We start from the raw sequence: 21,355 nt of genomic DNA, 5'->3' as shown, positions 1-21,355 counted from the left end.
TGGGCAAGGCCAAGTGGCTGATGGTGCTGACAGATGATTTTACTAGGAACTCCTGGGCTTTCATGCTGAAAGCTAAGGAGGAGGCAGCGCAACTGATCAAAGATTGGGTTGCAGAGGTGGAGCAGAGGTTCTCCACCAAGGTGCAAGGTTTCCAGTTTGACCGTGGTTCTGAGGTCACTGGGTCTGCTCTAAAGAGTTTCTTTCGCCAGAGGGGGATACGTCACAAGGTGACTTCTCCTCAGAAGAGTGGCGTGGCAGAGCTGAGGAGTAAAGCTCTGGTTCGAGCATCCGAGATTTTACTGGATGACTCTGGTTTGCCTCACAGTTTCTGGGGGGAGGCAGTGAAAACGGCCAATTTCACGATGAACAGGTGCTACAATGCAGTGGTAGGTGACACCCCATATTTCTTGCTCAACGGACAGAAGCCACAGGTGCATTTCTTCCGTTCGTTTGGTTGCAGGGCCATGGTGCCTGTACCAAAGTGGTTGCAGCAAGAAGGTGGTCCAAGGTACCAGGAAATGATCTTCTGTGGGTATGAACCCGCGACAAAGGGGTGGAGATTTGCATACCCAGAAGGTGATCAGACCAAGCTTCTGGTCAGCAAGCATGCTGAGTTCAAAGAGCAGCAGGGAAATAGGTCAAGGCGCAAAGTCAGCCATGACACTGTCTCAGATTGTCTGTCTGAATCCGAATCTGAGCAGGAGGGAGAGCCAGATAATGGTGATCTGGTCGATGATCAGGATCAGGACCAGGGGGAGGCGTCTCCACAGGTTGTGAAAGGAGTGTCCAAGAGTGAGCCCTCATCTCCTGTTAGAGTAATGGAGAAAGCTCACAGACGTGTCAAGTCAGAGGGGGACTCTGATGAAGAAGACGCTCTTGCTGGCCCCAGTGGGTCAGGAGAAGAACCCCAGTTTGTGCCCAGGCGGTCTTCACGGGCAACAAAGGGAATTCCACCTGAGAGGTTTCAGGTCACAAATGCGTGGGTTGGTTTCGCACAGTGCGAACCTGAGGTTTGTGAGGTTCAACAGGTGCCTAACGACGATGCCAGGAAGGGGCGAAAGGCAATGGGGAAGGTGTTGAACACTCAGAAGTCCTCTCAGAACGTGATTCGAGAGGGGGTGTTGGGAGTGGCTCAGAACTTACAGGGTTAAGAGTTCTGAGTGATGACGACTCACATTCTGAGGGTGTGTTTAGAACACTGGGAGTGGCCAGTATCTCTGAGAGAGAGAGAAAGACGCACACGGAGAGAGTCGACATGGGTTGCGTCTCACCGGGAAGATTTACGATGTGTTGATCTGTACGAAAATAAAGACTTTAAAGATAAGGAGACTGCTGTGTTTCAGCCTGAGTTATTACCACACGACAGAACGTTCCTGCTTCTCCTTCTGCTGTGTTTACTCTGCTGGAGTCAAAGGTCTTTGAGAAAGGTCAGAGCTGCGCCAGGGAAGTGTGCCGGACCCCCGGACTAAATTGACTCCGAACAGTTATTGCAACATAGTCTCCTCTAGGGGGACACACTTCCAACTTCACTTTGTAACTTTTCAAACAAATAATCCTTATAAGTCTCCAATATCTCTTAAAAGTCACACTTTCAATGTTTTTAAAAGTTACTTTCAACAGCAGTACTGGAGACACTGTATCTTTCTTTCAGAGTTAAGTCAAAATTCTTTACCCTTAAAGTGTTGACAGTTCATCCCGGTAGTCGGCTTACCTGTCATAGGCAGTCCGTTCCCAGGTTTTAAAGGCAGCAGATAAACCTTTTCTCCTTTTTTTTTTCCTTGCAGGATAAATATTGCTCAATTTCACCCCTCTGTCCCTGCAAACAGAGGGGGGATCGCCTTTTTGGTGCTGGATTTTAAACCTTTAATAACCTCTTTCAGAGTTGTAGCTTTACAGTCTCTTTGCTTTGATCTATTTACAAGAACGGAAAGGCAGACTTCCTGTTTATACCTTTCCCGTTTCGGCCGAATTTGTTGTAAATTTCCTCCAAATATTTACTTAATCCTACTCACGGGTAGTTGTTTTAGCTTCAAATTGTCCAGAAAGGAATCAGCGCTCTCCGGCTATGGCTTGCGGCTTCACTCCGCGAAGAGGGTAGACGGCTCTCAGCTCCGCGCCACACACCCCCTTTCCGTTCCAGAGCCTTTAAAAAGGCTCTTTCGCAGCGGGGGGGGGGGCAAATGGAGCCCGCCGAGCCTCCAAGTTCACCGGCTTCACTGCCTTGGGGTCCCTTTCCAACTCTACAGTTCTACGATTCCAGAGAGAGACGCGCTGGGCTCCAAGTATCCCTCGCAGGGCTCAGCGCGAAGCCATGGCTTCCAATACTGGCTGTCACTGAGCTTGGGGATAAAGGAGAAGTGGAGGGTGACCTGCCCGTTGTTTGTGGTCTGGAACTTCTCCTTCTGCAGCTGCCAGAACTTCACATTCTCAAACGGAAACTGCAGAGCAAAAGGGGGGGGGGGAGAGAGCTTGCCTTCAGCAGAGGCAAGGAAACGTGCTCCAGGGGAAAGTTTGTCCTTGGCCCCGGGCTCTCATTTAGGGGACTGCACATGCAACAGGTCCACGTGGGGCTCTCCAGATATTGCTGCACTTGCCACTGGCTATGTTGGCTGGGGATGATGGGAGTAGTAGTCCAGCATCTAGCTACCCCTGGAGTCTTTGCCTGCGAGGAAGAGGAAGAGGCTGCCGCTCAGTGGAAGGGTATCTGCCTTGCATGCAAAGGTCCCCGGTTCTATCCCCAGCATCTCCAGGTAGGGCTGGGAGAGATCCCCCGGAAATCAAGACTGAGCTAGATGGGCCAAGGGCTTCTTTCCCCCCTGGTCTTTTTGCAGCAAACCCTCTTTAAGGGGTTGGAGAGGATCCTATTCGTCTTTACCTTCACCTATGGGTGGGGGGGCAGAGCACATTTGCTGGGGCTATGGACTAAAGGGGGGGTATGAGTTAAGAGCAGAAAGGCCTGATGCACCCCCCTGTTCCCAGCCCTGAAAGAGGCAAGTACTGTAACTCTGAGAGCTTCCCCAAGATGGCAGCGGCTGTGACTTCCAGAGCCAATGGGCTGAAGCCAAATGCTCCAAGCCAAGTACCACAGAAGCTCCATTGCATGAATGGAGCCAACGGTTAAGGTATACAGTTCAGCCCATGTGGTCTGCCATGCCTGCAGGAGCAGCGTATACTCAGAACAGTGGAGAATGGAAGCCTAGGGATTTAACAGAGCCAAAACCTGCCCACTCCTTGCACCGGAAGTCATTGGCCAAAGAGGAGCTCTGTGGAAAGGGGCCTGGTTGTTGGTCAGGGCCTGCCCAGATTCGAGGAGGTGCCACATAGCAGGCAACTAAAAACCCTGAATAGACGATAGCCCTGGCCAGGGCAGGTGTTACCCCTGTGAGGAAGAGGGAGCTGACGGGCTTGTGGTCGCTCCTTTTCAATTCCATGTGGCTTCGGTAGCTGAGCTGATTCACGCTGCCTCCTCTCCAGAGGATTGGCTCACACCATGCTGGCACACGGCACTTCCCACTGCAAGGAGACAGGAGAGACACCAGGACTGTTGGACTGGCTGAGGCAACACACAAGGCTCACACAGTCCAACTTTGGCTCCACACACGGCCTGTGATCTTGACCACGGTCAAGAGCTGGAGATGATGGGGCTTGGGAGTCCAACTTCTGAAGGGGCGGACCTTGCAGGTGTGCAGGCATTTTGCCTCATGGAGAGAGTTGTCAGGAAATCAAAAGCTGCCTTCTACCAGGTCAGAATGAATTTCTGACCTCCCCCAGTTTGGATTCCTACATTGCAGGGGGTTGGACTAGATGACCCTCGTGATCCCTTCCAACCCCACAATTCATTAATTAAGTCTACTCTGGCTGGCAGCAGCTCTCTGTGGCCCAATCCTTTTTCAGGTGGAGGTGCCTTTCAACTAGAGACTCTGCATACAAAGCATATGGCACACCACCAAATGATGATCCTTCCCCAAAGCAAGGGGCCCCGTTATTCTTGTTCAGACACTATTTTTTCAGTGATCCAACAGACCCTTTCTGGCACCTGAAATGCTGCCCAAAGGAGCCTGCCCTTTTCCGGCTTCGTCACTACATGTTCCGCCTGTCCTTTTCATTTCCCCATTACCACAGCAAGAGCAATGAAACTAGCAGGCCTAGGTGGCTTCTGACAGTTGTCAAGAACCACAAGAATATGCCAAATCATGGATGGTGAGGCTCAACTGCTACTAGCCATAATGGCCACAGAACATACTCCACCAAGAGAAGCAGTATGGCTTGGAGGAGGGGAGCGTGCTGTTGCACTCAGGTCCTGTTTGTGGGCTCCCCAAGAGGCATCTCATTGGCCAATGTGAGAACAGGATGCTGGGCCAGATGGACCAATGGCCTGATCCAGCAGGGCTGCTCTCATGCTCTTATGCCCTGGCAGACTCATCTTGAGAGAGCACCAAGTCTAATTCCCAGACTTCCTTGACACAAAGAGGATTCTCATTCAGCCTGCTGCACCTTTCAAGGAACTGCAACACCGCTTATACACGCCATGAAACAGAGGATGCTGGTTATCAGGACAAATGTGGGGAAAAGGAGCCAAAACATTTCCAGAGCAGGGATGGCTTGAGGAAGACAACATATCACAGCCTTGCATTTCACAACTCGCCTAGCAGCCTTTGGAACCAGGAATTCCATGCAAGCAAAGTGAGCAGGTGAAGGAGAGCTGGATCTCTCTCTTCCTCCGTGGCTTGGTGTCCATTCTGGCTGTAGAGGAAAGGAAGTCCGTCCAGCCCTCAACTCTAGCCCTCCTCCAACAACTTGCTTAGCAGAAAGCCATGTTTAAAATATATTTTTTACTAGCCTGCTCAAGAAGATGGAAAGGCAGGACACTACTAGCATCTCAGCAGACTAGGAAAAATAAACAAGCCTTGCAGAAGAATGATTGAGAGGACTTACTTACAAAGGCTCAACTATCTTTTTTTTTTTTTTAAATGATGTTTTATTAAGTTTTACAAGAAAAAGGAAAAAAAAACCATACAAAGAAGAACAATACATATTAAAAAGATTAACAAAAAAAGGAGAAAAAAGAAGAAAAAAAAGAAAAAAGAAAAGGAAAAAGACCTCTTTTCAAATTCTTATCATTCATCACCTTATTTTCTTGACTTCCACCCGCCTCCCTTTCTTGTATTCCACTTCGAAGTTGATCAGCAAATTAATTCTGTTAGTTTTGTCCTTATATAATTTCCCTCACATATTATACTTCCCCAATCCTTGCTTACTGAAACCCCCTCATTTCATTTCAATGTCATCAACATTCAAAAATTTTACAGTGTTTTTGTAAATAGATTTTAAACTTCATCCAATCCTCCCCCATCCGCTCTTCTCCTTGGTCTCGTATTCTGCTGGTCATTTCTGCCATTTCCATGTAGTCCATTACTTGCATCTGCCATTCTTCCAGGGTGGGTAGATCTTGTGTCTTCCAATGCTTTGCAATAAGTATTCTTGCTGCTGCTGTGGCGTACATAAAGAAAGTCCTATCCTTCTTTAACACCGATTGGTCTACCATGCCCAGGAGTAAAGCCTCCGGTTTCTTCAGAAAGGTATACTTAAATATCTTTTTCATTTCATTGTAAATCATCTCCCAGAAGGCCTTAATCCTAGGGCATGTCCACCAAAGGTGAAAAAATGTACCTTCAGTTTCTTTACATTTCCAACATTTATTATCGGGCAAATGATAAATTTTTGCAAGCTTGACTGGGGTCATGTACCACCTGTACATCATTTTCATAATATTCTCTCTTAAGGCATTACATGCCGTGAATTTAATTCCAGTGGTCCATAACTGTTCCCAGTCAGCAAACATAATGTTATGTCCGACATCTTGTGCCCATTTTATCATAGCAGATTTTACTGTTTCATCCTCAGTATTCCATTTCAGCAACAAGTTATACATTCTTGACAGTATCTTAGCATTGGGTTCTAACAGTTCTGTTTCTAATTTTGATTTTTCCACCTGGAATCCGATTTTCTTATCCAAGTTATAAGCCTCTCTAACTTGAAAATAATGTAACCAATCTCGCACCTTATCTTTAAGTTTCTCATAACTCTGCAGTTTCAGTTTATCACCCTCCTGCTCCAAAATTTCCCAATATTTTGGCCAATTTGTCTCCATGTTAAGTTTTTTCAGGGCCTTTGCTTCCATAGGCGATAACCACCTTGGCGTTTTATTCTCCAATAGATCTTTATACTTAATCCAGACATTGAATAATGCTTTTCTGACAATATGATTTTTAAATGCCTTATGTGCTTTTACCTTACCATACCACAAGTATGCATGCCACCCAAATACATTATCATACCCTTCCAAATCTAGAATATCCGTATTCTCAAGAAGTAGCCATTCTTTCAACCAGCAAAAGGCTGCTGCTTCATAGTATAACTTAAAGTCCGGCAGGGCAAATCCCCCTCTATCTTTTATGTCCGTAAGTATCTTAAATTTTATTCTGGGCTTTTTGCCCTGCCAGACAAATCTAGAGATATCTCTTTGCCACTTCTTGAAACAGTCCAACTTGTCTATGATCTGCAATGATTGAAACAAAAACAACATTCTCGGCAATACATTCATCTTAATAACTGCAATTCGGCCCAGTAAGGAAAGCTTCAAATTTGACCAGATTTCTAGATCTTTTTTCACTTCTGTCCAACACTTCTCATAATTATCTTTAAACAGGTTAACATTTTTTGAAGTCATGTTCACCCCCAGGTATTTTACTTTCTTTACCAATATTAAATCTGTCTCCTTCTGAAACTTCTCTTTCTCAATTGGCGTTAAATTTTTTTCCAAAACCTTAGTTTTTAACTTATTCAATTTAAAGCCTGCTACCTGACCAAATTCCTGGATCAATTCCAAGGCCCTTTTAGTGCTAGAAACTGGCTCCTGCAGTGTCAGAACTAGGTCATCTGCAAAAGCTTTAAGTTTGTATTGTTTCTCTCCGACCTGGATACCTTGGATCTGTTGGTCCCTTCTAATCATATTCAGCAGCACCTCCAGGACCGAAATAAAAAGCAATGGGGAAATTGGGCAGCCTTGTCGTGTCCCTTTTTCAATTTTAACCTCTTCTGTCACCACGTTATTAACTATTAATTTAGCCTTTTGTTCTGAATAAATCGCACCTATACCATTTTCAAATTTTTCCCCCACTCCCATCCCCTGAAGATTCTTTTTCATAAAATTCCAAGAAATGTTGTCAAAAGCTTTCTCTGCATCTATAAATATCAAAACTGCTTTTGAATTTATATTCACTTGTAGCTTTTCCAGAATATTAATTATATTCCTCGTGTTGTCCGATAAATGTCTACCGGGGAGAAAGCCAGCTTGGTCTTTATGTATCATCTCTGCCAGTACTTTTTTCAATCTCTTCGCTAGAATGTCGGCAAAAATTTTATAATCCACATTAAGCAGGGATATGGGGCGGTAGTTTCTAAGTTGTGTCTTTTCAGACTCATTTTTCGGTATAAGTGTGATGAAAGCTTCTTTCCACGACTCTGGCGCTTTTTTCCCCTCCAAAATTTCATTACAAACCTCCTTTAACGGTTGAATTAAATAGTCTTTCATCGTTCTGTAATATTTGGAGGTTAACCCATCCGGCCCTGGAGACTTGCCCAATTGCATATTCTGGATGGCACCTTCCACCTCTTGTTCCGATATTTTGTAATTCAATAATAATTTATTTTCTTGTGAAATTTTTTGTAATCCATTAATTTCCAGAAATTGGTTAATCTTGGTCTCATTCTGTGGCCCTTGTGCATACAATTGTTTAAAATATCTCTGGAAGCAGCTTTTAATTTCCTGTGGATTCTGTATATTCTTGCCATCCACTTCAAGGTTTGTAACGGTATTTAATTTTTGTCTCTTCTTCAACTGCCATGCTAGCAGCTTTCCACATTTATTGGCTGATTCAAAGGTTTTTTGTCTCATCTGTTTAATCTTCCATTCAATGTCCTGATTTATCATTTTAGTATATTGTACTTGATATAACTTAATTTCTCTCAAGATTTCCTGTGACTTTGGTTTAGTTCTGAGCTTCTTCTCTCCTTCTCTAATTTTCTCCAAAATCTTTTCTTTTTTCTCCTCTTGAATTCTCCTTTTTATTGCATTCTGTTGAATCAAAAATCCTCTCATTACAGCCTTGCTTGCGTCCCAGATTACTCTTTTTTCCACTGAAGTCCTCAAATTTATTTCAAAATAATCTTTCATAATTTTTTGGGCCTTCTTGATAATTCCCGGATCTCTAAACAAGGTGTCATTCATCCTCCATCTGAAGGAACCAATCTGTGTTAGTTTCATTTCCATTTTCACAGGATTATGGTCGGAGCAAGTTTTAGGGCCAATTTCTACCTTTCGAATCTTTGGAGTCATTCCTCTAGTTATCCAGATTTGGTAAATTCTTGTCCAAGTCATTTTAGCTTCAGAGAAGAAGGTCCCCTCTCTGCCTAGGGGGTTCTTAGTTCTCCAAGTGTCAATTAAATCCATATTGTCTGTCATTTCAAAAAAGGTTTTCGGTAGTCTTCCATCTTTTGTCACTACCTGCCTTTCAGATTTATCCATATTTGTCGACACTACGCCGTTCATATCTCCCATCAAAATGATATTATAGTCCATAAAATCCAACAATGTCTCATGCAGTTTCTTGTAAAATTCCGATTTCCCCTCATTTGGCGCATAGACTCCTACTATCAAAAGTCTCTCTCCTTGAAATTGTATTTCAATTGCAACAAATCGTCCCTGTTCATCTTTAAAGATGAATTTTGGTGATAATTTTTCTTTTGCATAGATCACGACCCCTCTCTTTTTAACTTTGTCTGATGAAATAAATTCTTGGCCCAATCTTTTATTTATCAGTACTTTCCGGTGGAGTCTGGTTACATGGGTTTCTTGCAGACAAATCAGATCCAATTGTTCCTTTTTCAATAGATGAAAGACTCTTTTTCTTTTGTCCGGGGAATTTAGACCCCTAATATTCCAAGTTAATATCTGCAGAGACATGATGTGATTATTTTGCAATCCCTCCAACTGCTCCCTGAAGCTGTTCCTGTTCTGACGGCAGTGTCTCTTCCTCTGGTTTATCCAATCCCAAGGGGTACCTTCCTGGGTCTGGTGCTCCCGATCTCGATGCTTTCAATTCTTTTATTTCGGTCTCTTTTTGCAAATCTTCCTCGTGATCTCTCAGGAATCTCAATTTCTCTTCCTCTGATCTTATCTTTACTTTTTTCCCTCTGAATGTGAACGACAGACCCTGAGGAAATTCCCACCTGAATAAAATATTGTTTCTTCTCAGCAGACCCACTAGATCTCCGTAGTTGGCCCTGAGATCCAGTAAATGTTTAGGGATGTCTTTAAAAATTTCAGTTCTTGAACCCTCTATTTCCAATGCTTTCTGGTAATGGAGACTCAATATTTTGTCTCTCTGCTCTTTCGACTTAAGAACAATCAAGCAGTCTCTCACTTTGTTTTTCCTTCTAACTCTTCCAAGTCGAAAGGCACTCACTATCTTGAATTCTTGTTTTCCTGGATCAAGATCCCAAAAGGCCTCAAATTCCTGTGTAAGGAATTCTCCCAAGTCCCCTTCTTCCGATTCTGGTACCGCTCTGACTCTCAGATTAGCCTGTTTTTCCTTAAGTTCGATCATAGAAAATTGTGACCTGTAGTCCTCAAGTTGTTTATTGATTGGTTGTATCCTTTCTTCTACCGCCAATACCCTCTCCTTCGCTTCCTCTGCAGTCTTCTTTGTCTCTTTAGATTCCTGCAGTAACCTATCAATAGCCTGGGTATTAGAATTTACTTTCTGCCCCAGGTCATTTACAGTTGTAGTATTTACATCAATTTTAACTGACAGATTTTGTAAAGCTGCAAGTATTTTGTCTAATGTTGCAGAGTCTGTTCCTTTTGTTTCTTCCCTTTCTAAGACTAGTGGGGCAGATAGGGCTGCCAATGACGGTCTTCGTTGCTGCAATTGCTGCTGTTGCTGCAGTTGCTGCTGTTGTCTAGTTTTAATCCTTGTTGCTTTTTCCTGGGGTTTATCTTGCGGTTTGTCTTGATCCATTACTTTGCCTGTGAGAACCAAGGTCACCTCAGAGTTTCAAGATTGTTTTGCAGTAACAAATAACAGCTGCAGTGGAAAGTCCCCAGTTATGACACAATGTTCCTCTAGGGGAGCTCAATAGCAATTTGTTTCAAATTGTTTCAACAGTACTTATTTTCTAAAAGTATCTCAAAAACCCACAAACTTTCCAATCACTTCAATAGTGAGAAACTGTAGCAGACTTGAGGATTCCCTTAAAAAGTTACCATTTTCCTTGCAGAAGTCACAAAAAATTGCAATACCTTTGGGCTGTGCGTCACTTACTGTGCCCTTTATGTTGTTTAAAACAGTCCGACATCAAGGATTGAGCGGTGGTTATTCTCCCCCCTCCACAACTTAGGAGAGGGTTTTTATTTGACAGTGAAATTTAGGTCTTTTAAAGTCGTTTTTTACAGTTTACAGTTCCTTTAGTCTTTGCTTTCTTTCTATTTACAAGACCGGAAAGGCGGACTTCCTGTTTGCGCCTTACCGTTTCAGATCCGAATTTAAGTTCAAAGTATCGGTCAAAGTGCCAAATTTAAGTTCAAATACCAGTCAATCAAAGTCTTGTTCCTTTGATCCTTTCAATTTTTCGCAAATTCCTACTCACGGGTAGATGTTTCCAATCAAAGTTTCACAGGAAAAAGGTCAGCGCTCTCCGGTAACTGCTGTGCAGCTTCGCTCCGCAGAAGTAGCAGTCGACTCTCAGCACAGCGCTCTCCCGTCCCGCTCCGAAGCCCCTTACAGGGCTCCTTTGACAGTTCGGGGGGGCGCGAAAAGTGCCCGCCGAGTCCCACGGCCGCAGGCTTCTCCCACCTGCGGGTTTTCAAAAGGGTCCCCCACTTCGCTGCAGCGGTGGACCCGATTTCTGCGGGGCTTCTCCCTCCCGATCAGAGGGAATCCGCCATTACCGATGGCGCCGCCTCCGGAAGTTCACAAAGGCTCAACTATCAAGCAGGATCTGTTTTAGAGTCGAATTTGTACGTCGGGATGAACTTGATCTCTCCCTCTGTGAAATCAGCAAAAGCTGTCTTTTGGGTACGCTGAATGTTTAGCTAAAGCCAAAAAGAAATCGCTTATCAGCAGAGAAGCAAAAGACCCCCTGTTGCCTGACAATGGAGTCTATTAACAGCCACTGTTGTGCTGGAAGACCAAGGTGAAGTACTAGTAGATTAAAGTTAAAGGTAAAGGTAAAGGGACCCCTGACCATTAGGTCCAGGCGTTACCGACTCTGGGGTTGCGGCGCTCATCTCGCTTTATTGGCCAAGGGAGCCGGCGTACAGCTTCCGGTTCATGTGGCCAGCATGACTAAGCCGCTTCTGGTGAACTAGAGCAGCACACAGAAACGGCGTTTACCTTCCTGCCGGAGCGGTACCTATTGATCTACTTGCACTTTGATGTGCTTTCGAACTACTAGGTTGGCAGGAGCAGGGACCGAGCAAGGGAAGCTCACCCCGTCACGGGTTTTCGAACCGCCGACCTTCTGATCGGCAAGCCCTAGGCTCTGTGGTTTAACCCACAGCGCCACCCGCGTCCCTACTAGTAGGTTAGCCAAGTGCAAAAAGAGGGGTATAACGGCTGAAATCCTATCTTATACCCAATTATTAAAGGTACAGGATGCTTGTGCATTTTTGCCCCATGTCATCTTAAATTACTTTGCTGCATCACACGACAGGAAAATCCTCTAACTCAGGAGCAGCAGACACGTGGCCCTCACAATGCTGCAGAACTACAATTCCCATCATCCCTGATTACTGGCCATGATGGCTGGAGCCAACAGGAACTGCAGCTCAGTAACATCTGGCAGACCACAGGTTAGCCATACCTACAATATCCAATGTTATATGTACCAATAATCCATACAAACTGTTAACAACCACCAGAATACACCCCAACACTAGGAGCAACTGCAAAACCACCCTTTTGCATCCTACGTTGGCTCCCAGGACGTTTCTGAGCACAATGCTGAGTGTTGGTGCCAACCTTTAAAGCCCTAAATGGCCTCAGCCCTGAAAGAGTGTCTCCATCCCCATTGTTCAGCCCAGGCATCAGGGTCCAGCACCGAGGGCCTTCTGGCGGTTTCCTCACTGTGAGAAGCGAAGTTACAGGGAACCAGGCAGAGGGCCTTCTGAGTAGTGGCACCTGCCCTGTGGGAAACCCTACTGTCAGATGTCAAGGAGATAAGTAACTATACAGCCTTTAGGGAAGTTTTTAATGTTTTATGATGGTTTTGCATATGTTGGAAGTCTGAGGCTGCCCCCCCCCCTTGCCTTCCTTGCAGCATCCTTCTCAAAGGGCTAAGGCATGACTACGCTCACAGAGCTAAAATCCACCATAAGGTGCAGCAATCAGGCCTCTGTTTCAACACAAAATACCAATGATCCTTATGCCAAGTGGGAGAAAGGTCGTCAACATGATGAACACACAAACCTTGGAGAGAAAAATGTAAAACAAAAAGCACCAGCAGCTATGCTGGGGCTGATGGGAGTCCAACAACATCTGGAGCGTGTGCTGAGCTAGGAAAGCCCTCTAACTGGGAAATTGCAGAGCAGTCCTACTTATTCCAAGGCAACCCTCCAACTTAATTGGGACTTGCTTCTAATTCAGGTTGCACAAACCTGCAACCTTAAAAAGCATTTGTAGAAGTCGCAGTCATCCTATGTTATAGCTACACTTTGCTCCTAACTGCCTGAAAGTGGTTTCTCTAGCCTAGGCTGGGGTATCCCAGACAAAGGAAATAAACAGGGCAATATCCTAAACCACCACATATAACACAAAGATGTCTCTCACCTGGTCATAGGTCAGAAGTCTCTGAAGCTCATTTTTAGTGATCAGATGAAAATGCTGGAAAAAAGCAAAGCAACCACAGCTACAGGCTAGCTCACGGGGTCGGGGGTCGGGGGGCAGCCTGCTGCCACTTCCTGCAATATGTAGTAAGACTGATAACTAGGATTGGGCAATATGATCATATTAGGCTAGTGCTCTGTGAACTAGACTGGCTCTTGAACTGCTTCCAGGCCCAATTCAGAGCATCCCATTTGGCCTTTCAAGTGTTTCAAGGTTTGGGAAAAGGGTACCAGAAGAAGGCCAACTTATGTTTGAACTGCCTCTCCACTGACTAGAATCCCTTTCCCAGGGAACTCCTGCTCTTTCAAGTATGGCAGGGCCTTTTCAGTCATGGCACCCTACCTTTCAGAATAATCTCCCAAAGAGGTTCACCTGGCCCCTGCTTTGATGTCCTTTCAGCAAAGACTTTTAGAATTTCCCCTGGTTCTTGAATTCATGGGCAGGGCTCTTGTGGCCCTCCAAACCCTGCTGTAGTACACAGGAACATAGGAAGCTACCTTATATTGAGGCAGACCATTGACCCATCAAGCTCAGGACTGACTACATGGCCTGGCAGCAGCTTTCAGGCAGAGATCATGCCCAGCCCTATCTGCACACACTGGTGACTGAGCCGGGAACCTTCTCCATGCAAAATGGCCGCTCTGCTTTTGCGTTACTGCCCTTAACAAACTGCAACTCCCTTTTGAGAAACTAAAGAATAAAGTGCGAGATTGGCTCCATTATTATCAGATAATGGAGGCATATAATCTGGACAAGAAAATTGGCTTCCAGGTGGAAAAATCAAAATTAGAAACAGAACTGCTAGATCCCAAAACTAAGATACTTTCAAGAATGTATAACTTGCTGTTAAAATGGAATACGCAGGATGAAACGGTTAAATCTGCAATGATTAAATGGGCACAAGATGTTGGACATGACATAATGTTTGCTGACTGGGAACAGTTGTGGACCACAGGTATGAAATTCACGGCATGTAATGCCTTAAGAGAGAATATTATGAAAATGATTTATAGGTGGTACATGACCCCGGTCAAGCTTGCGAAAATTTATCATTTGCCTGATAATAAATGTTGGAAATGTAAAGAAAATAAAGGCACATTCTTTCACCTTTGGTGGACGTGCCCAAGGATTAAGGCTTTCTGGGAGACGATATATAATGAACTGAAAAAGGTATTTAAATATACCTTCTTGAAGAAACCAGAGGCCTTTCTTCTGGGCATAGTTGACCAATCGGTGTTAAAGAAGGATAGAACTTTCTTTATGTATGCCACAACAGCAGCAAGAATACTTATTGCAAAATATTGGAAGACACAAGATCTACCCACTTTGGAAGAATGGCAGATGATGGTGATGGACTATATGGAATTGGCGGAAATGGCCGGCAGGATCCGTGATCAGGGGGAAGAGTCAGTGGAAGAATATTGGAAGAAATTTAAAGATTATTTACAGAGATATTGTAAAATTAATGAACTTTAGAATAATGTTGGATTAAAATTAAGAGGTTTCTAGCTGTAATGGGTTAAAAGAATATGAAAAAAATGGGTTTATAAAAGTAAAATTTTAAGATCACAACAATTTAAGAATAAAGATTTGGGTAGAATAAAGAGGGAAACAAATTGCTGAGTTAATAAATTGAATTGGAATATAAAAAAGAGAGGTATTTTGATAACTGCTATCCTCCCCAGAAAAGATAACCTCAATCTCTCCCAGATTTCAAGATCTTTCTTAATATTCTTCCAAGTGACTTCATAATTATCCTTATATAGGTTAATATTTTTCGCTGATATCCACACTCCAAGATATTTCACTTTCTTTGCTGTCATAATTCCCATCTTTTGTTCTAGTTCTACAATATCTTCCTTAGTTAGATTTTTAGTCAACATTTTAGTCTTATTTTTATTAATCTTGAGGCCTGATACCGCTCCAAACTCTTCAAATTTTTGCAAGGCTTCTTTCATACTATTTTTTGGGTCTTCTAGAGTTAATACAATATCATCCGCGAAAGCTTTTATCTTATGTTCTTTAATCCCTACCTTAATCCCTTTCACTTCCACTGCCTCTCTCAGTCTCTTAGTAAGTACTTCAAGTACTGTTATAAATAACAGAGGAGACAGGGGGCAGCCTTGTCTAGTCCCTTTAGATATGTCAAAAAATTCTGATGTTGAGTTATTTATTATTAGCTTAGCTTTTTGTTCATTATAGATAGCTTCTATACCTTTTCTAAACCTTTCACCCAGCCCCATCGTTTTTAGATTTTCTGTCAGGAAGCACCAAGAAACGTTATCAAAGGCCTTTTCGGCATCAATGAAAATCAAAGCGGCTTGTTTGTCTATTCTAGTTTCCAAATATTCAATGATATCTATCACATTTCTTACGTTGTCCTTCAATTGTCTCCCTGGAAGGAAGCCCGTTTGATCTTTATGGATTCTGTTATTTAATACTTTTTTTAATCTTTCTGCCATTACATCCGCAAACAGTTTATAGTCATTATTTAATAATGAAATTGGCCTATAGTTTTTCACCTCTAAGGCATCCACATCTTTTTTAGGAATTAATGTAATATAGGCTTCCTTCCAGGTATTCGGGGTCTTCCCTTCTTTTAAAGTATTGTTCATCACTTCACATAGGGTTGGGCTTATTTGATCACTTAGTACTTTATAATATTTGGCTGACAGACCATCTGGCCCCGGCGCTTTACCGATTTTCATCTTTGAAACATTCTCCCCAGAATGTTATTTTTGTTCCAAACCATTCCGGTACTAAAAGGTCTAAAGCAGTGTAAAGAGTGGCAAAGAGCCTTAGCGAGATACATCTGGCAAGGCAAAAGACCACGAATAAAAATGAAAATATTGGTGGACAAAAAAGAAAGAGGGGGATTCTCTCTACTGGATCTAAGTTTATATTATGAAGCGGCGTGTTTATTGTGGCTGAAGGATTGGATAAGATTGGAAAATAGGGACATCTTGGACTTGGAAGGTTTCGATAACAGGTACGGGTGGCACTCGTACCTGTGGTACGAAAAGGTGAAAGTTCATAGAGGCTTTCTAAATCATATTTTTAGGGGACCACTATTCCAAGTATGGGAAAGAAATAAAAATATATTGGAAAGGAAGACACCTTGGTGGATTTCACCAATAGAGGTGTTAACGATAAAAAAAATAAACATGGAAGGGAAGAATGCCACCTATGAAGAACTAACTTGGAAGACAGATAAAGGGATTAAACTTAGACCATATGAAGAGATCAAAAATTTATTTACAGGGTGGTTGCAATACCACCAAGTAAATGATCTGCTAAAAGAAGACAAAAAGAAAGTAGGATTTGAAGATAAAAAATCTAAATTTAATGTAGAAGTTATAGAAGGTAAGAACAAAACACTGTCAAGGATGTATGATATTTTGCTGGAGTGGTATACAAAAGATGAGGAGGTGAAGGAGGCTATGACTAAGTGGGCGATAGATATTGGATATAACATCGACTTTGAGAGGTGGTTGGAACTATGGAACAAGAATATGAGATTTACGGCATGCACGGCACTAAAGGAAAACCTGTGGAAAATGATCTACAGGTGGTATCATACACCAGTGAAATTAGCGAAGATTTATAAGTTGAAGGATAAAAGATGCTGGAAATGTAGAGAGGTAGAAGGTGACCTCTACCATATGTGGTGGTCGTGTTGCAAAGTGAGAGGCTTTTGGGAATTGGTTTATAATGAACTTAAAAAAATCTTGAAATATACATTTCCCAAAAAGCCAGAAGCTTTTTTGTTAGGAATGGTCGGTAAAGAAATTAAAAAAGAAGACAAGACCTTGTTTCTATATGCTACGACAGCTGCAAGAATTATGTTAGCACAAAATTGGAAATTAGAAGTAATACCTAACATAAGTGATTGGCAGGTTAAAATGATAAATTATGCTGAGCTCGACAGAATATCAGGAAGAGTAAGGGACCAAGACGAACAGAAATTTCATGATAATTGGAAGAAATATTTAATGTATATGGAATCTAAATCTCAGGTGACACTGGCGGGGTTGAAATAACTCTAACAGCGGGAAAGGCCTATGTAAAAGAGTTAAAAAGTACGCGACTATATAATTTATTCGATACTTACCAAAGGAGTGGAGGGAAGTCCAAGGCTCAGTTGAGACTAGTTCAGTTATGTATTTTATTTATGATTTGTGAAGTGGATATAATTTGTATAAGGTATGTGGTGGATTTTTTGTTTATGTTTTTTCTGGATATATGTGCAAATATGAATAAAAATTTATAATTTTTTTTTTAAAAAAAGGAATATAAAAAAGAGAGGTATGAGGAGGTCCAAGAAACAAGTAAATGAAAAATAATGTGATGGAAAGATTTTTCTTTTTCTTTTTCTGTTTGTTTTTATTTTTTGTAATGTAAAAATCTTAATAAAAATCTTATAAAAAAAACACAAACTGCAACTCCCACCCCGATCACTGGAGAAGTTGCCCACATTTGCTATAATCTAATCTAATACATCTCTGCCACTCGGTTTATCTTGCTCTCTACTGGCTGCTCTAGTAGAAACCTTAGTGGTGCAGCTGCAGCAGCAGGGATCGCGGACACTGCACCCTCCTGGTGTTGCTGAAGTGGAACTCTCATGAGCCCCAGTCAGCAAGGCCAATTCTTAGCAATTATGGGAATTTTGGTCTATCAGCATTTGGAGAGCACTATGCTGCCTGCCATAAATAAGGCTGATCACCGAAGAATTGATGCTTTTGAATTCTGGTGCTGGAGGAGACTCTTGAGAGTCCCATAGACTGTAAGAAGATCAAACCTCTCCATTCTGAAGGAAATCAGCCCTGAGTGCTCACTGGAAGGACAGATCCTGAAGCTGAGGCTCCAATACTTTGGCCACCTCATGGGAAGAGAAGACTCTCTGGAAAAGACTCTGATGTTGGGAAAGATGGAGGGCACAAGGAGAAGGGGACGACAGAGGACGAGATGGTGGGACCGTGCTCTCGAAGCTACCAGCATGAGTTTGACCAAACTGCGGGAGGCAGTGGAAGACAGGAGGGCCTGGCGTGCTCTGGTCCAAGGGGTCACGAAGAGGCGGACACGACTAAACGACTAAACAACAACAAATGCTGCCTACCCTGAGCTACACACAGGCAGGAAAGTTACAGAAACATGACTCAATTTGCTTCTCCAGATAGCGGAGACCAACAAGTTACATCAGCCAAGGCTCTTTCCCTCCAAGCCCTCGAAACGCACTCGTGTTTCATGATTGTCAGCTGCGGCAGACCCTGGTCAGGGGGCAGGAAGCTCATCTGGGCACAGATATCCTTGTAATCCTGGTTTCGTCTTCCACGTGGGCAGCAAGGTGGGAATTGAACATGCAGAAGCTGGTATTGTTTCAGACAAACCTCACGGCCACATACCCCTTGTTACCCTGCAGGGGCGGAGCAAAGATGGCTGTTAGTGAGCAAGCAGGAAAGAGGGGGAAACTGGTTGGCAGAGATTAGAAAAAAAGATAGACAGACAGAAAGATCGACGTAGGGAATTCCGCTGTCAGGGTCTACTCCCCATCTTCCCCATGATGCCTGTGCCCACTGTCTCCCTCATCACTTCCTTGATGTGGCTGAGCTGGTCCTTCCTGACAAAGATGAGCACCAGCTGCACCTAGAAGATGCAAGGTACTGGGATGTCTACCAGCTCTGTTCATTGATTGCTGTCCTGGGCCGGCTGGATGCAGATAGGAGTGGCAGGTGGCACCAGCTGGGGATCCCCCAAGGGAAGAAGGTTCAGAGCCAGGGAACTGGTGGGGGGTCGTCCGAGGGAGAAGAGGGAGCAGACTGTGAGCAAGAGGAGGTGTTGGAAACTGAAGAGGCAGGAGGGCAGGAAGATTCTGTGGCAAACAGCAGTCCAGAATGCGAGGCAGAAGTGGAGGCTGGAGGCGGGGGTCAAGAGGCAGAGATCAGGCAGGCTGCTGAAGAAGCCAGGGGGTCTCCCCATCCTGCTGCGATCAGCTCCCCTCCCTGCTGGTCTCCCAGAACACAGAGAAATTAAGAGGAGGGAGCAAAGACAGGCAAGGTGTCAGAGTCTCAGGTTGCTTGGGAAGGACCAGGGGGAGGAGGAGACTTCAGAGAGTGGTGGGAGGGTAGCAACCTTCAGCCTTCACAACTACCTCACTGGGGCAAGACCTGTTGGGAAAGGTTTCTGTGATCACGAGGCCTGCACGGTTTGGGTTTCTTTGAATAAAGAATGTTGGCTTCTTTTGAATAAAACACCACTGACACCAGGTGTTCTTTCTTGCTGACCTCCTCCTCCTCACTCCAGCTCCTGACAGCTGTCTGGCTGCTGAAGAAATGGGTGGGGTTGGACTTACTTTCTTGTACTTGGATTTGGAACGCAAAGCCTTTTCCACAGCTGTCAGCCACTCTTGCTCCTTTGTCGAGTCCAAGTAGAAGAAAGCCTCTGTGCTCAGGTCCAGCTCCTGGAACCGAATGCCCAAGTGCCAAAGAGAAGGATGTGGAACTGCAGGAATAGGACTCCAATCGGAACAGACGTGCTGGTTAAATATGCAAAGACAACAGGAGTGTGCAAGGGCAGGCAAGATCAGGACCAAGAACAAACAAGTAATACCAGCCACTTCTTCCTCAGCTTAGCTATTCGGGGCCCCAAAGGAGCTTTGCTAATGAAAGAAAAAAAGCTTTTTCCTTGTATTTTTTAAGATGTGTCAGCCAGCCTGATATTTAAGCACTATCCCAGTAGCCACAGGCAACCAGAAATTCTTTGAAGGCAAGTGAGTTGGTTGATCTCTCCCTTCTTCCTTCACCTGGCAACTTGGTTTCCAGGCTGGCTTTCCGGGAGCAGAAAACCACCTCTCAGATCTGCTGTGCCAAGCTTGTTTGCTAGAAGATTACCCCGTAACACCCTTGTCCTCTTTGCAAACCTCCTAAATGGCTAGCCTTCTGTGTTTCCATGCTGGCCATGAAGGAATGGGCATTCCCCACTCTGAAAACAGCACAGAAATACAGCCTGTCTAGTAAAGGGGTAAAAAGAGCAAGCTAAACAGCCTCTGTAAAACAGTAGGATCTGAAGCTGCTAACCACATACTGATAAACATATCATAAAAGCAGACATGAAAAAAAAATGGCCACTGGGTACTACTAACGGTACGAGGAAATAACCAAAGCAAAAACTTTGTTTGAAGTAGTAAGCTTAGCACTATAAGGATGACCCACACCAAGTGTTGGGGGGGGTCACACCTCCCTGTCCTCCAGCACAGCTTTTAGGAGGAGTTCCAAAGGTTTTGCTTCAGTTTTGGATTAACTGCATCTTGTCACAATGTCTGAAGCTGCACAAACCGCTTCATTTGAACCATGGCTCATTGAAACAAGCCAACTTCCAATCGTGGGTTTACAAAGCTGGTAAAATGAACCACCATACAATCTGGACACACCAAACTGTGGTTAATTTAAAATCCAAGTGGAAGCTTCCCAATAGGCTTGGGGTGGGGGAGAGGTGTGCAAACCTGGAGGAGAGGCTGCCGTCCTGCTCATAATATGAAGCCACGGTTCAGTATGTGGCACCAAGGGAAATTGCCCACCACAACTAATACTTTCCATTACCCACCCATGTGGCCTGAGTGAACAGGACAGACTTTGCCTGGCACCCAACAATAAAGCTGTCATGTAGATGTCGCTTTCTCCAGCCCCAACTCTGATACAGGTTCCACTGGTCTTTGCATGGTGTTTGCACTTTTGCATGATCTGACCTGAAATTCTGGGTGTTGACATATTCCTTCTCTCTCTTGGCGAGGACGTGCTTGATGAGTCCCTCTCTCTGTCCGGACTGCGTATGTGTGGAAGGCACAAAGAGCTGGCGCATAGTGTGGGTCATTGGGGTTGCTTCTTGCTCATGCTGTCCTTGTCACGGATACGCCTCAGGGAGATGAGAACAGAACTCAAGTAGTCCTTAAAAGCAAGGAGGCGGGAGGGCACAGTACACCTCTAAGGCAACTTACAGCCTGCTTGGTGGCAGCGGTGGGGGTGGAGGCTCCCGGCGGGCACTCATTTGCTGATTCTGCAGGTTTCTTTCCTTCTCCATGAAGTTATCCTCGAATCCCAGAATTCCGGAGAGAGGAAAAGACTTCTGAGGTTAGAGAGGCTTCAGAACCGTTTGGGGAAGTTTCGGGAAAGGAACTTAGAAAATACCTAACTACAGGAAAATGTTCCTGCCTCCCCACAGCACCACATTTGCCGGACAATTGCCTCTCAGCTTATCCACGTTTAGGAAGGATTGTGGAGGCAACAGGTCCTCCCCTCAAGGCCTTTTCCTCTAAAGGAGGTAGACTGGTCTTCTCCAATCCTCTGGCCACTGCTGAGTTTTCCAAACTTGCTGGCATATTGCGTGTAGCACCTTCACAGCATCATCTTTAACAA

The 21,355-nt window shown here is 44.1% G+C and overlaps 1 protein-coding gene and 1 pseudogene across 2 annotated transcripts in view; both read right to left on the bottom strand.

Annotated features, from left to right (window-relative positions):
• LOC310753754 (inositol polyphosphate 5-phosphatase OCRL-like) overlaps window positions 1–21,355 on the bottom strand; it is a gene marked incomplete at both ends in the record, with an annotated part of 450,055 nt that overhangs the window by 217,448 nt on the left and 211,252 nt on the right.
• On the bottom strand, window positions 1,691–20,801 carry LOC310753701 (inositol polyphosphate 5-phosphatase OCRL-like; annotated as a pseudogene). The gene is made up of 8 exons: window positions 20,798–20,801; window positions 19,297–19,445; window positions 18,491–18,590; window positions 18,143–18,383; window positions 12,891–12,944; window positions 11,052–11,155; window positions 3,378–3,513; window positions 1,691–1,711 (listed from the first exon to the last, which is right to left on the bottom strand). The product of its transcript is annotated as an inositol polyphosphate 5-phosphatase OCRL-like (transcript).

Source organism: Podarcis filfolensis (genome assembly GCF_964270895.1).
Source record: "Podarcis filfolensis genome assembly, chromosome: W".
Classification (NCBI taxonomy): Eukaryota; Metazoa; Chordata; class Lepidosauria; order Squamata; family Lacertidae; genus Podarcis; species Podarcis filfolensis.
This window is presented reverse-complemented; position numbering and strand designations above follow the sequence as displayed.